We start from the raw sequence: 12624 nt of genomic DNA, 5'->3' as shown, positions 1-12624 counted from the left end.
TTCTATGACTATGAAAAGAAAGGTTTTAATATAACCTTTTTCCCATGACAGGGTTATCAAAAACAAGAAGGCATAGATTTAAGGTGAAAGGAGGATGTTTTAATGGGTCTTTAATTTTTTTACACAGAGTATGGTTGATATCTGGAAGTTACTGCCTGGAGGAGTCATTTACAACCACTATGTTTACGAGAAAGCTCAACAGGCTGCTGAATGAGCAAGGCATTCTAAGATACAAACCTAATGCAAACAAATTGGATCGGCATATGTGGGCAAAATAGCTGGTGTTAGAACATATTCCCAACTTAGGGTGTATGGCAAAATATTAACTTCAGCAACCAATCTTCAGACCTGAACATGACTGTAAATTTAAAATGCAGCTCTGGACAATAGGTTCCCAGAGCTGTGAACTGCAGTTAATTGAAAAACCAATGTTGATTAACATTCATTTTGGGTGTCTGGAGTGTGGGTGTCAAGAAGGTGTGAAAGTTATATGTAATTCAAAGGAAGCATTGTAGCTACCTTGTAAATATAGAACTGTCCTTCGATCTTTAGCATATAAAATGTCATGTAATGTTGGGTCAAACAGGTCTCTTCCTCTGAAAGGGTCTCTATATGTGCCTGCTGCGTCTCCTTTTGTCGAATAAAAGACAACTTCATATCTACCAGCTCCGTCTCTCCAGTGACTTTGTACACATTGCAACAGCTGGCATGGACTTGGGCAAAGTAGGTCAATGGGCACGTCTCTGAACGGTGCAACTCTATAACCTTACCACCTTTCAACTTGTAACCTCATGGTTGGTGGCAAGAGCGGTGGGCTCACAGTAGTGGGTTGTGAAGCCTCCATCAGACATCACAAATCTTGACACCTTTCTGCAGGGTATATTCATGGTTTTTGTTATATGCATCCTGGCTGGGCAGGACTGCATTGAGAACCCAAGGTCATTGGCTATGTTGTCAGAGGATAGTCCCTTTTGCAAAATGGACAATGGCTTATTGTGGTGGCTCAAATACAAGCAGAAATAGCATAGAATGAAAATTACATTGCTGTTGCCAGGATACCATCTATGACCCGTATGATGTGTTGCTTATAATCACAGAGGAGCTAGATGCTTCACGTCAAGCACTACCTCAGTTTATCGGAACAAATTTGCAGTCTGATCTGTTGAATACTTTAAGCATGTTCTAATTTTATTGTATAACACCTTGCAGGTCCATATGGCTAATTACCCCAACTACAATCCACACTTACTAAGCACATTTCCAGAGATATTAATTTATAGAAGAATTTGTTGGATGAAGCAACTTTGGATCCTGAATAATGAAAAATTCATTTTTATGAATAAATATTGCACTAAACAACAGGCATTGTTAGTGTCATTTAGGATATGCACATATTGGTGGGTTCATATTGTTCTGGACACTGTTTTATTGAGTGCTTTAATCTACAAGTGGACATTTATTGGAAGTATGCACAGCATGGAGGTCATGATGTCACTTTTTATGATACGTTGATGCCACTATATTAATTTTAGAGCAGAAGAATCCAGCTTCTCTTAACTTCACACAACTACAGACTTATGCCCAGAACCAAGAAGATCCATTTAACTATCTATATTTCAAAAGTTATCCACTACTTACATATTAATTTTAGATTGATACTTCTACAAGTGTTTGAAACCTTCAAATTTCAAATGCTTGAACTTAGGAATGGTGTGGCATATCGTGAAGGAATAGCTCTTCACCACAAGGTTTAAACACAAACTCCCAGTGGATTCTCCTTTCAATACTGTATGACCAGGACAGTGAACGTAATGCGACCATTGCAGGATGAGCTGTTGGGAGAGTTGGGAAGAGGAGGAGTAACGTGGAAATCTAATTGAAGTGCTAGAGTTGGATGAGCTTTGCATGTGGTTTGGTGCTGAGGTACAATAAAGCAAAACCAGGCAACAGTGAATTTCTGAATGTCAGAATGTCTCTGTTTTCTCCAATAAATTGGCATTATTAGCAACTAAACAACAATTTGGTATCAAGCTTAGACTTGCAATGGGGAGAAATTTCCCCTCAGCAATTTTTTTGACAGCAAATCATCTCCTGTGAAATTCTATCAACATCTTTCAGTTCCTCAGTAAACTGCTTGATAAGAATTTGTCCAGAATCTCACTGTAAATAAGTTAAGAATTGACCTGTGTGCTGCATGGCAGGTCAGATCTGTCCAGGGTTTCTAAATAAGCAATTCTCCTTCCCAACCCTGAAACATTTGTGAGGCATTTGTGCTTCAGAAAGGACATCTTCATGAAAATCTGCCACCTGCCGCAGCCAAATGTGCCATCAGAAAGCATGGCAAGGAACACATCTCAGTAACCATATCATGTTGATAGGGCTCAGGATTTTCCGTCCACTGTTGCTTAAGAGAGGTCAGTCAGCTCTGTGTTTAAAAGGGTGGGTTATATTTTATTTTCTTTTGCTGGTAAGCAGCAGGAGAAAAGGATATGGTGCCTTGCTAAGGTTGCCACCTTCCACTTGATGCAATATAAATGTGCGACACTCTGCAGTTCAACTCTTCCCTACTCTACAGAATTTTTCACTCACAACGTCAGCTGACATCTGACTATAAGCAGTAAGTCAGGGAAATCACTGCCCTATATCATAACCACAATCATGATGCTCTCATCCTGATCCAATATGTCATGTCTACTGCATTAGAACCACAGTGGTAAATCAAAGAATTGGTACTAGTTCTCAGCATGGCTGATTACTCAGTTGTGCTTCACTGAGGAAATGAACAAAGTGTCTGCTATCAGAGCTACGTATACTAGAGCCGGTTTCCAGATGGGAAAATTGCTATGGAGAAATTACTTCCTTCAAAATTTGATCACAATAATAGGGTCTGTTGTTTCATTTCCAGTGATGCTGACTGGGAGAGAAAAGTAATGAGCTTCATGTTCCTGTGCATCAACATCTCAGAGGATCTACCATAGGTCCAACACATTGATGCAATCATGAAGAAGGCATGTCAGTAGCTCTACTGCATTAGGAGTTTGAGATTTGGTGTGTCACCAAAGATTCTTGCAAATTTCTACAGTTGAACATGGAGAGCATTCTGACTATTTGTATCACTGCGTGGTATGGAGGCTCCAACATGCAGGATCAAAGGAGGCTGAAGAAGGTTGTAGACTCAGCCAACTCCATCACGAGGACAACTCTTCTCACCATCCAGGACGCCTTCAAAAGGTGATGCTCAAAAAGTGGCATCCATCATTAATGACCCTCACCATCTGGAAATGCTCTCTTCTCATTACTACTATCCGGAGGAAATGCAGGAGCCTGAAGCCCACACTCAACATTTTAGGAGCAGCTTCTTCCCTTCTGCCATCAGATTTCTGAATGGTTCATGAACCCATGAACACTAACTCCCTATTCTTCTTTTGCACTTTTTATTGTAACTTACAGTAATTTTAATATTGCACAAATTTCACAACATTTGTCAATGATAATAAACCTGATTCTGACTGATGTACAAGTATTCACTGTTGCATTGTAGCTAACTTCAGTCAGTGGTATTCTAACATCAAGCTAAGTGCAAAGCTGACTCTACTGTAACACTGCATTTGCAGTTCTATGCACCAGTCTTTCGTAATTTCTCATTCCTAAACACACATTCAGCAGCAGGAAAGCTGCTTCACAACATTTATTTAAAAATCAACATCAACTACATGTAGGCTAGATGTCAGTTGATTTTGTGTGGGTGTTGGAAAAAAACTTTATAAGGATTCTTGCTTTATGTTCCTAAGATCTACAGGGAATGATATGAAAAGAAGGTTCTTTTTCTGAATTCAACATTTCGTTAAAAAGCTCTTTCTTCCTGCCTTATGTGCATCTGCAGTGTTTATAATATTATATTCCCTTTATAATACATCATGACTGGGAAAATGAGGAGAGCATACATACAGTAAGGCAAGCTGCTATAAGAATGAGATGGAGGGGGAGAATTGCTTTTCCCTGGAGGCTACATGAGCCAAGATTGTTCCAAGGAGCAACCCTCAGTAAGGATGCTCTACAGAGTCATACAGCATGCAAATGTGCCCTTCAGCCCAACTGGTCCATGCCCATCCAAGCCAGTCTCATTTGCCAGCATTTGATCCATAACCTCTGAAACCTTTCCAATCCATGTACCTGTCCACTGTCTTTTAAATATTGTTATTCTACCTGTCTCAGTCATTTCTTCTGGCAGCTGATTCCACTGTTTGTGTAAAAAAGAATTACCACTGACATTATTTTTAAATCTCTCCCCTCACCTTAAAACTATGCTGTCCAGTTCTTCATTCCCCAACTTTGGGGAAAATACTGAGTGCATTTACCTCTTATGATTTTATACATCTCTATAAGTTCACCTCTTAGCCTCCTATTCACAAAGAATGAAGTCCTAGCCCGTCCAATCTCTCCTTATAACTCAGTCCCTCAAGTCTTTGCAGTACCCTTGTAAATATTTTCTGTACTCTTTCCAGTTTAATAACACATTTCTCATGGCAGGGCACCCAAAACTGAACACAGTAATACTGCAAGTGCATCCTCACCAGCCAGACCACGATCTCCCAACTTTTATACTCAATGCCCCGACTTATGAAAGCCAATGTGCCAAAAGCCTTTTTCACCCTCCTGTCTACATGTGACTCCACTTTTATGTACCTGTACTCCAAGTTCACTCTGTTCTACAACACTTCCCAGGGCCCTGCCATTCTCTGTAAAAGTTCTACTTGGTTCTGTCTTTCCAAAATGCAACACCTCACACCAATCCGATTAAACTCCATTTGCCAGTCCTCAGCCCACTGACTCAGTTGATCAAGATCCCACTGTAATTTTTGATAACCTATTGCATTGTCCACTATACCACCCAATTTAGTCATCTGAAAAGTTACCAACTGCACCTTGCACATTCTTCTCTTAATTGTTGATATAGATGACAAACAGAATGGGCCTATTCCAGACTCTAAGGTTCATCACGTCATGGACCTCCAGTCTGAGAAACAACCTTCCACCAGCACTCTCTGTCTTCTACCGTCAAGCTAATTGTGTATAAAATTAACCAGCTATCCCTGGATGCCATGATATATAACTTTCCTGAGCAGCCTACCATGTGGAACCTTATCAAAGTCCAATATAAACCCCACCCTCATCAATTTTCTTGGTCACCTTATCATAAAAGCTCACTCAAATTCATAAAACATGATCTCTCATGCACAAAGACATGTCAATAACCCTAATCAAGCCTGTCTTTCAGAATAAAAAAGTATATCTCCAAAGAACCACAGAACATTACAGCACAGAAACAGGCCTTTTGGCCCTTCTTGGCTGTGCTGAACCATTTTTTTGCCTAGTCCCACTGACCTGAACCTGGACCATATCCCTCCATACACCTCTCATCCATGTACCTGTCCAAGTTTTTCTTAAATGTTAAAAGTGAGCCTGAATTTACCACTTCATCTGGCAGCTCATTCCACACTCCCACCACTCTCTGTGTGAAGAAGCCCCCCCCCCAATGTTCCCTTTAAACTTTTCCCCCTTCACCCTTAACCCATGTCCTCTGGTTTTTTTCTCCCCTAGCCTCAGTGGAAAAAGCCTGCTTGCATTCACTCTATCTGTATCTCATTCCTCAGAATCTTTTCCACTTACCTACCACAGATGTTAAACTTACTGGCCTGTATTTCTCAAATTTTTCTTTGCTGCCCTTTTTAAATAAAGGCACAGCATTCACTACCCTCTAATTTGGCAAAACCAGGACTCCCACAATTTCTTCTCTAATCTCTCACAATGTTCTTGGATAAACATGATCAGATTTAAGTCTGAAGTGTTTGTGGGACAGTTCCAGTAACACAGAAGTTCCATGCATCAATGTTATTTTGTACATCAATGATAACTTTATTCACAATCTAAAAATAATACAAAAAAACAGTGCAAAGATCTTTACATTGATTGTAAGTGTGTCAGTATGGATAGAGTGGATGTTTCCTTTAGCAGGAAAATCTAGGAATGAAAGTCACAGCCTCAGAATAAAGGAATAAACATCTTCATCTGTTGTCACAGAGGGCTGTGGAGAACAAGTCATTGTGTGTACTTAAGAGAGAAAGCATGAAAATGGGGTTAAAAAAGTCAACTATTATTGAATGGTATAACAGACTTGTTGGGCTAAATGGCCTAATTCTGGTCCTACATCTATGGTCTTATGATGTCTACTTATTAATGATACTTGGCCAATGCATTTAGTAGTAGTGTCAGAACATTATTTTAGCACCATTGTCACTTGTGGACCCCCGGGGTCATACGCCTTACATGTATCTGTGTATTTTCAATTTTCAATATAATATATATATATATATACAAAAAGAAAGAACACAGTGAAAAACTTTACCTTCTTAGGTCATGTGGTCAATGTATTCAGTCACGTTAAAGCATTTAAAAATGTTGCTACCCATGGCCCCCTGTAATACACCCCTCCATTGTTTGTGGGGCTTCTCCTCTGGGTTCAGACTCTCAAGGTCCAATAGCGGTGTGATCCTTCCCCACAAAGACTTTGCAAGGTTCAATACAGCCCTCATTATGTACTCCTGCAGCCTGGAATGTGCTGGTCAACAGCTGTGCTGGAAGAGCAATAAGTTTCAGAAGGACCAAATAACGTTTTTTACTGAGTTGATAATCTTCCAGCAGCGCTTGAACAGAACAGACAGACCTCTGCTTCACAGCTGCTCGGAATGAACTGAGACAAGAATCTTATTCTACTTCTCCACACCCTCTTAGCAAATCCACATTCTGCAAAGAGCTGGGTGACTATCTCCTCAGTGCAGTCACCACAAGTCAGCATGTTTTGGGAATGATATTTCCACTGTACAAAATAGATCTGACCAGGAAGGCCCCTCTTACCACCAGCCAAGAGGTGTGTTGAGGCATTTTGCCAAATACACCACTTTGATTAGATTAGATTTGCTTAGATTTACTAATTACATGTACATCGAAACATACAGTGAAATGTGTCTTTTGCATTAACGACACAGCCTGAGGATTTGCTGGGGACAGCCCATGAATGGTGTTACACATTCCAGCATCAATATAGTATGCCCACTATGTCCAGCAGAGTAACACACAGCCAACAAGCAACAGCTGCAAAACAAACCCCTTTCTCACCCCACACACACAGACGGGCCTGCAACCCTAGGACAGGCTGCTCCTGGGCCCCTGAACTCCAGACTGCAGCCCTGGTCTTACAGACATCAGGCCTCTGAACTCCAGACTGCAGCTCTGGTCTTACAGACATCAGGCCTCTGAACTCCAGACTGCAGCCCTGGTCTTACAGACATCAGGCCTCTGAACTCCAGACTGCAGTCCTGGTCTTACAGACATCAGGCCTCTGAACTCCAGACTGTAGTCCTGGTCTTACAGACATCAGGCCTCTGAACTCCAGACTGTAGTCCTGGTCTTACAGACATCAGGCCTCTGAACTCCAGACTGCGGTCCTGGCCTTACAGACATCAGGCCTCTGAACTCCAGACTGCGGTTCTGGTCTTACAGACATCAGGCCTCTGAACTCCAGACTGCGGTCCTGATCTTACAGACATCAGGCCTCTGAACTCCAGACGTCAACTCGGGAGCTTCAATCTTCTGGCTTTGGCCTCTAGACTCACCAGCCTCAGTGTCACAATCTCCAACCTTCCTTCATAATCACCAACCTCAGGGTAGCAGCCTCCAAGCTTCGACCTCAGGGCTTTGACCACTGGACTCACTGGCCTCAGGTTTTGATCCCAGAACTCGCCAAACACAGGCCTCCGACATTAGGGCCTGTGTACTGGCCTCGGGCCTCCAATTCTAGGACTTGCTGATCTCGGACCTTCCAATCCCAGAGTTAGATTTGAACAGTTTGCTCAGGGAACCACCCATGTTCTGATGGGAACTGCAGGATGTTCCATACTTACCATGCATACTTGCCTCTTGGAGTCCCTGATACTCCTACGGATGATTACATTCTCAATCTAACTTTTATATTTCACCCTTGGTGCCTGAACTATCTGGATGTTTGGCTGGCCAGATTTTAAAGTGTACTTTTTCTAAAACCTTGTCTTCATCCCATTTGTAATTATAGCCACTTTCTGTGTGAGGTAAAGATCTCTTCTTGAGAGCTTCCATTTTCAAACATTTTGTAACCTCTCAGATGTACTGCATAGAAACATAGAAATCTACAGCACATTACAGGTCCCTCGGTCCACAATGTTGTGCCAACCATGTAACCTACTCTAGAAACTGCCTAGAATTTTCTTATCACATAGCCCTCTATTTTTCTAAGCTCCACATACCTATCTAAGAGTCTCTTAAAAGACCCTATTGTATCCACCTCTACCACCTTCACAGGCAGTGCATTTCGTGCACCCACCACTCTTTGTGTGAAAAACTTACCTCTGACATCCCCTCTGTACTTATTTCCAAGCACATTAAAACCCCCTTATGTTAGCAGTTTCAGCTCTGGGAAAAGGACTCTGGCTATCCACACAATCAATGCCTCTCATCATTTTATACACCTCTATCAGGTCACTTCTCATCCTCCATCGCTCCAAAAGGCCAACCACTCAGGCTATTCTCAAAAAACATGGTCTCCAATCCAGACAACATCCTTGTAACGTCACCTCTGCACTCTCTCTATAGTATCCACATTCTTCCAGTAATGAGGTGACCAGAACTGAACACAGTACTTCAAGTCTTATATTACTGTAACATTAAGTCTTATATAGCTGTAACATTACCTCATGGCTCTTGAACTCAATCCCTTGGTGGATGAAGGCTAACACACCAAGCGTCTTCTAAACAACACTTAACTATACCTCAACAATACTGTTGAGTATTTCATATTAAATCTGTGAACGCAGACCTAGGTTTAATTGTTTTTTGAAGATAGCTATGCTCCACAACAAAGCAATAAATGCTATAGTGTTTAAACGGTGTTGCCTAAGGGATACAATTTAGCAAGAAAACTGGGAGAACTCTTGAACTCCTGCACCTTTAAAACTATCATGGCGTATTTTATTTGCAACTGAGAGACAGGTACCTGTATTTCTTCATTTTAACATTTCAATAACACCTCACCCAAAGTACAGCATCTTTAATCACGCCTACCTTATTGCTACTGTTCTGAAGCATCAATTTCGACTACGTAGCCCAATTCTGCAGATGAATTTAAACTTATGACCTTCTGACTCAGAAGATGCCGTGACCACACCAAAACTGACAAACGTAAGTGCCCTTTTAAGTGGCAATTTGTGGTAGACAGAGACAAAATAAAGGAAAAAGATATTCCTTATTCTACAAAATCATTATATTTAAATTATGTGATGTGAGCTTATTAAGACTTATCATTTCAGAAGTGAACTTCAGATAACTATGCTTGCAATGCAGTTTCAAATGACATGTGTAATAGAACAATACCTGTTCTTCGACAAGGTCAACAGTGAATCAATGCCAAACCACAAACTATTAAACAATGAAAGAAAGTTGAACTTAGTTAATATATACCAGAAAACTTCTTTTTTATTATCCTGTTCTATAAATATACCATAAAGTTGAAAGATAAGATATCTAACATATACAAAATAGGAAGAACAAATAATATTAACTTGTGATTATAACACTAAATGACTAGTGACTAGTTAAATTCAACTCAGTAGTCTCTAAGTATAAAAAAATAATGGTGGAAGCACTCTGCAGGTCAGAGAGCATTTTGAGATACAGCACTGTAACAGGCCCAATTATAGTCATGTGATCAATTAACCTACTAACCTGTATGTCTTTGGAATGTGGGAGGAAACCATAGCATTGTAGGAAAGCCATGCGGTCATGGGGAGAATGTACAAACTTCTTACAGACCGCAGTGGGAGTTTAAGTTACAAGTCACTGATCTTCCACTACAAGATTCTGAGTTAAAGCACATTTGTTGTGTTAACTAAGCAGGAGAATCTCAATGATATTTCATGATCACCCACCAGCTAAACATTCTAACCACAGATTACTTAATCTGAGAAAACATTTTAAGAAGTCCAGATAATTCAAATACAAATCGTCTCTTAATTCAGGATCAATGAGGAGGGTAGAAAACCTGACATATAAGAAGTACAAAGTCTAGAGTCATCTGGGTAAAACAAACCTGAAAACTAATGCTAGACTTTGTTAAAAGACTGGTATTGAAAAAACATGGTCTTAGAAATTATTTGATATTATATCCAACATCCATGTATGAAATGAACTTACTAGTGTCTGGTGTAGCAAGCAGTGTGCATCCATCCAACAGTGGCAATAATTGAATTACTCTTCTAAAGAGCAAACATTATCAAGTGGTAAATCTAGGCATATCAATGACTGATGAAATTTCATTCTGGTAAGTATGAAGTGATGCTTTTTGGGAGGTCTAATGAAGGCACCACATACATCATAAATGGATGGCCTTGTGGTTATTATTGACTTGTCTACAAGGTCATAGATCTGTAGCACAGATAGATAAGATGATGAAGAGGACATTTGGGATGCTGATTTACTTGACTTATTATCAACTTCCTATCAGTTTGAAACAGTCTGGCCATTCTCCTCTGACATCTCTCATTAAAAAGGCATTTTCTTCCACAGAACTGCTACTCACTGAATGCTTTCTTGTTTTTCACACCACTCTGTAAACCCCAGAGACTAATCTGTGTGAAAATCCCAGAAGATCAGCAGTTTCTAAGATACTCAAACCACCCCTTCTGCACTAACAATCATTCCACAGTCAAAGTCACTTAGAACATATTTCTTCCCCATTATGATGTTTGGTCTGAACAACGACTGAACCTAGGTTTAAGGTGCTGAATAAGAGGGTTAGAAGGGATTGGTGCAAAAATGTTTTAACCCAGAGGGTATGCGCTGCCTGAGAAGGAAATAGAGACAGGTACTTGAACAGAATTTAAAATGTAAGTGGACAAGTAGTTGAGTCACCAAGGCACGGAAGGAAGGCTGTGAATCAAGTGAAGGGAAATGAGATTAGCACAGAGAGACACTTTGTGGTTGGCATGGAGATTATAATCCAAAGAGCCCATTTCTCTACTGTATTACTCTGCACTGTGATAAATTCCCTAAAGGAAAGCAGTGACACCACTGCTAATGACCTTCTTTTAAAAAATTTGTTTTATTGAGTTTTCAAATGATTACAGAAGAAAAAAAATTATCTACCCTGCTAAAGACCTTGATGTATTCCAGTGTGTTGCTAAGGCTTCAAGAAGCGATTTCAGTGATGTTTGATGAAAATTAGATGAATAAAAAATAGCTGGTATTTATGTACACTGGAGGGAGAAAGTCTCCTGTTGCTCATGTCTTATGAACCCAATTTTTAAAAAATTTAATGTCAGGTTTAAGCTGTTCTGGACAACCACTTAAAAATAAAACCACACAAGGAGAGACAGGCAACTGCCTACGCGAGGGTAACCTACCTACCTGATTCAGGTTTTCAGCACCAGACTACAAAATCCTGCAAGAGAGATCTACAGGTGATATGGATATGAATGAAAATTACAGTAATGGCTTCTGGGCATTCACCAAATACTGCTGTATGTTATTACAACATCTGTGGTTCTCAATGCACAAGCTAATCAAACACACGTAGTGTCCAGAACAAAACTCCTGAATTTAGTAGTGCTCACAGTTGAATTGTTCATTACTCAGATTGAATTCTTTCATTGGTTTGTGAAAAAGCTTCAAAGTTGGGAATTATTTGCAAAATTAAAGGAAGGCAGAATCCTAGTCAAGTTCGTCATATCAAATTCAGCAAGATTAAATTACATGTATGGTTCTCTGCCTAGCATTTGGCTGTATTGATATGCAAATCTGTGGATTTTGAAACTAGTAATTACAAGACTATTTTCTTACCAATCCAGAAATGAGCAAATGATTCCCCAGCAATAAATCTAGTTTAAGATAATGAAATCAGCTATAAATTATTTGGCTTGCTTTTACAGAATACAGGAGAACTAAGCAGTAGTTTTGATCTTACTACAATTGTTTCTTACTGTAGTTTTATTAATAAAATTGGATAAGGAAAACAAAAACTAAACATCTGAGTTAAAAAAAAGCTAGGTTCATGTTGCCAATATTATATTCCTGTTTATTGTTTGCACTAATCTACCTACCCAAATTTAATATCAGCCCATTTTGATGAATAAAGATGACAGTGTATGCTTTAAAGAAATTAAGAAGTTACAGAACAAATTTGGTTGGAGTCATGTTGTATTTTATTGTTTCTGTCTCTTGGCCTGCTCCATTGCCAATACAATTGCAACTGTCTTTACCCTCAAAAGCTGCTTTCATTTTTATCATTTGCTCTTTGGTTTAAATGTTTTATTTAACACAAGCAATACACGTTCAGTGCCCATGTTATTAGTAACCTCCTGCACCTAGTAAAGTTGCCACTGAGTGCAAGTTTATGGTTTTCTGCCACTGTAGCTCATGTTGTGCACCCAGAGGTGCTCTTCTGCACACCACTGTTGAAACACTTGGTTATTTGAGTTATTGTCACCCCCTGTCACTTGAGCCAGTCTGACCATTCTCCACTGATATCTCTTGTTAACA

This window comes from Hypanus sabinus, chromosome 3 (assembly GCF_030144855.1).
Source record: "Hypanus sabinus isolate sHypSab1 chromosome 3, sHypSab1.hap1, whole genome shotgun sequence".
Classification (NCBI taxonomy): domain Eukaryota; kingdom Metazoa; phylum Chordata; class Chondrichthyes; order Myliobatiformes; family Dasyatidae; genus Hypanus; species Hypanus sabinus.
This window is presented reverse-complemented; position numbering follows the sequence as displayed.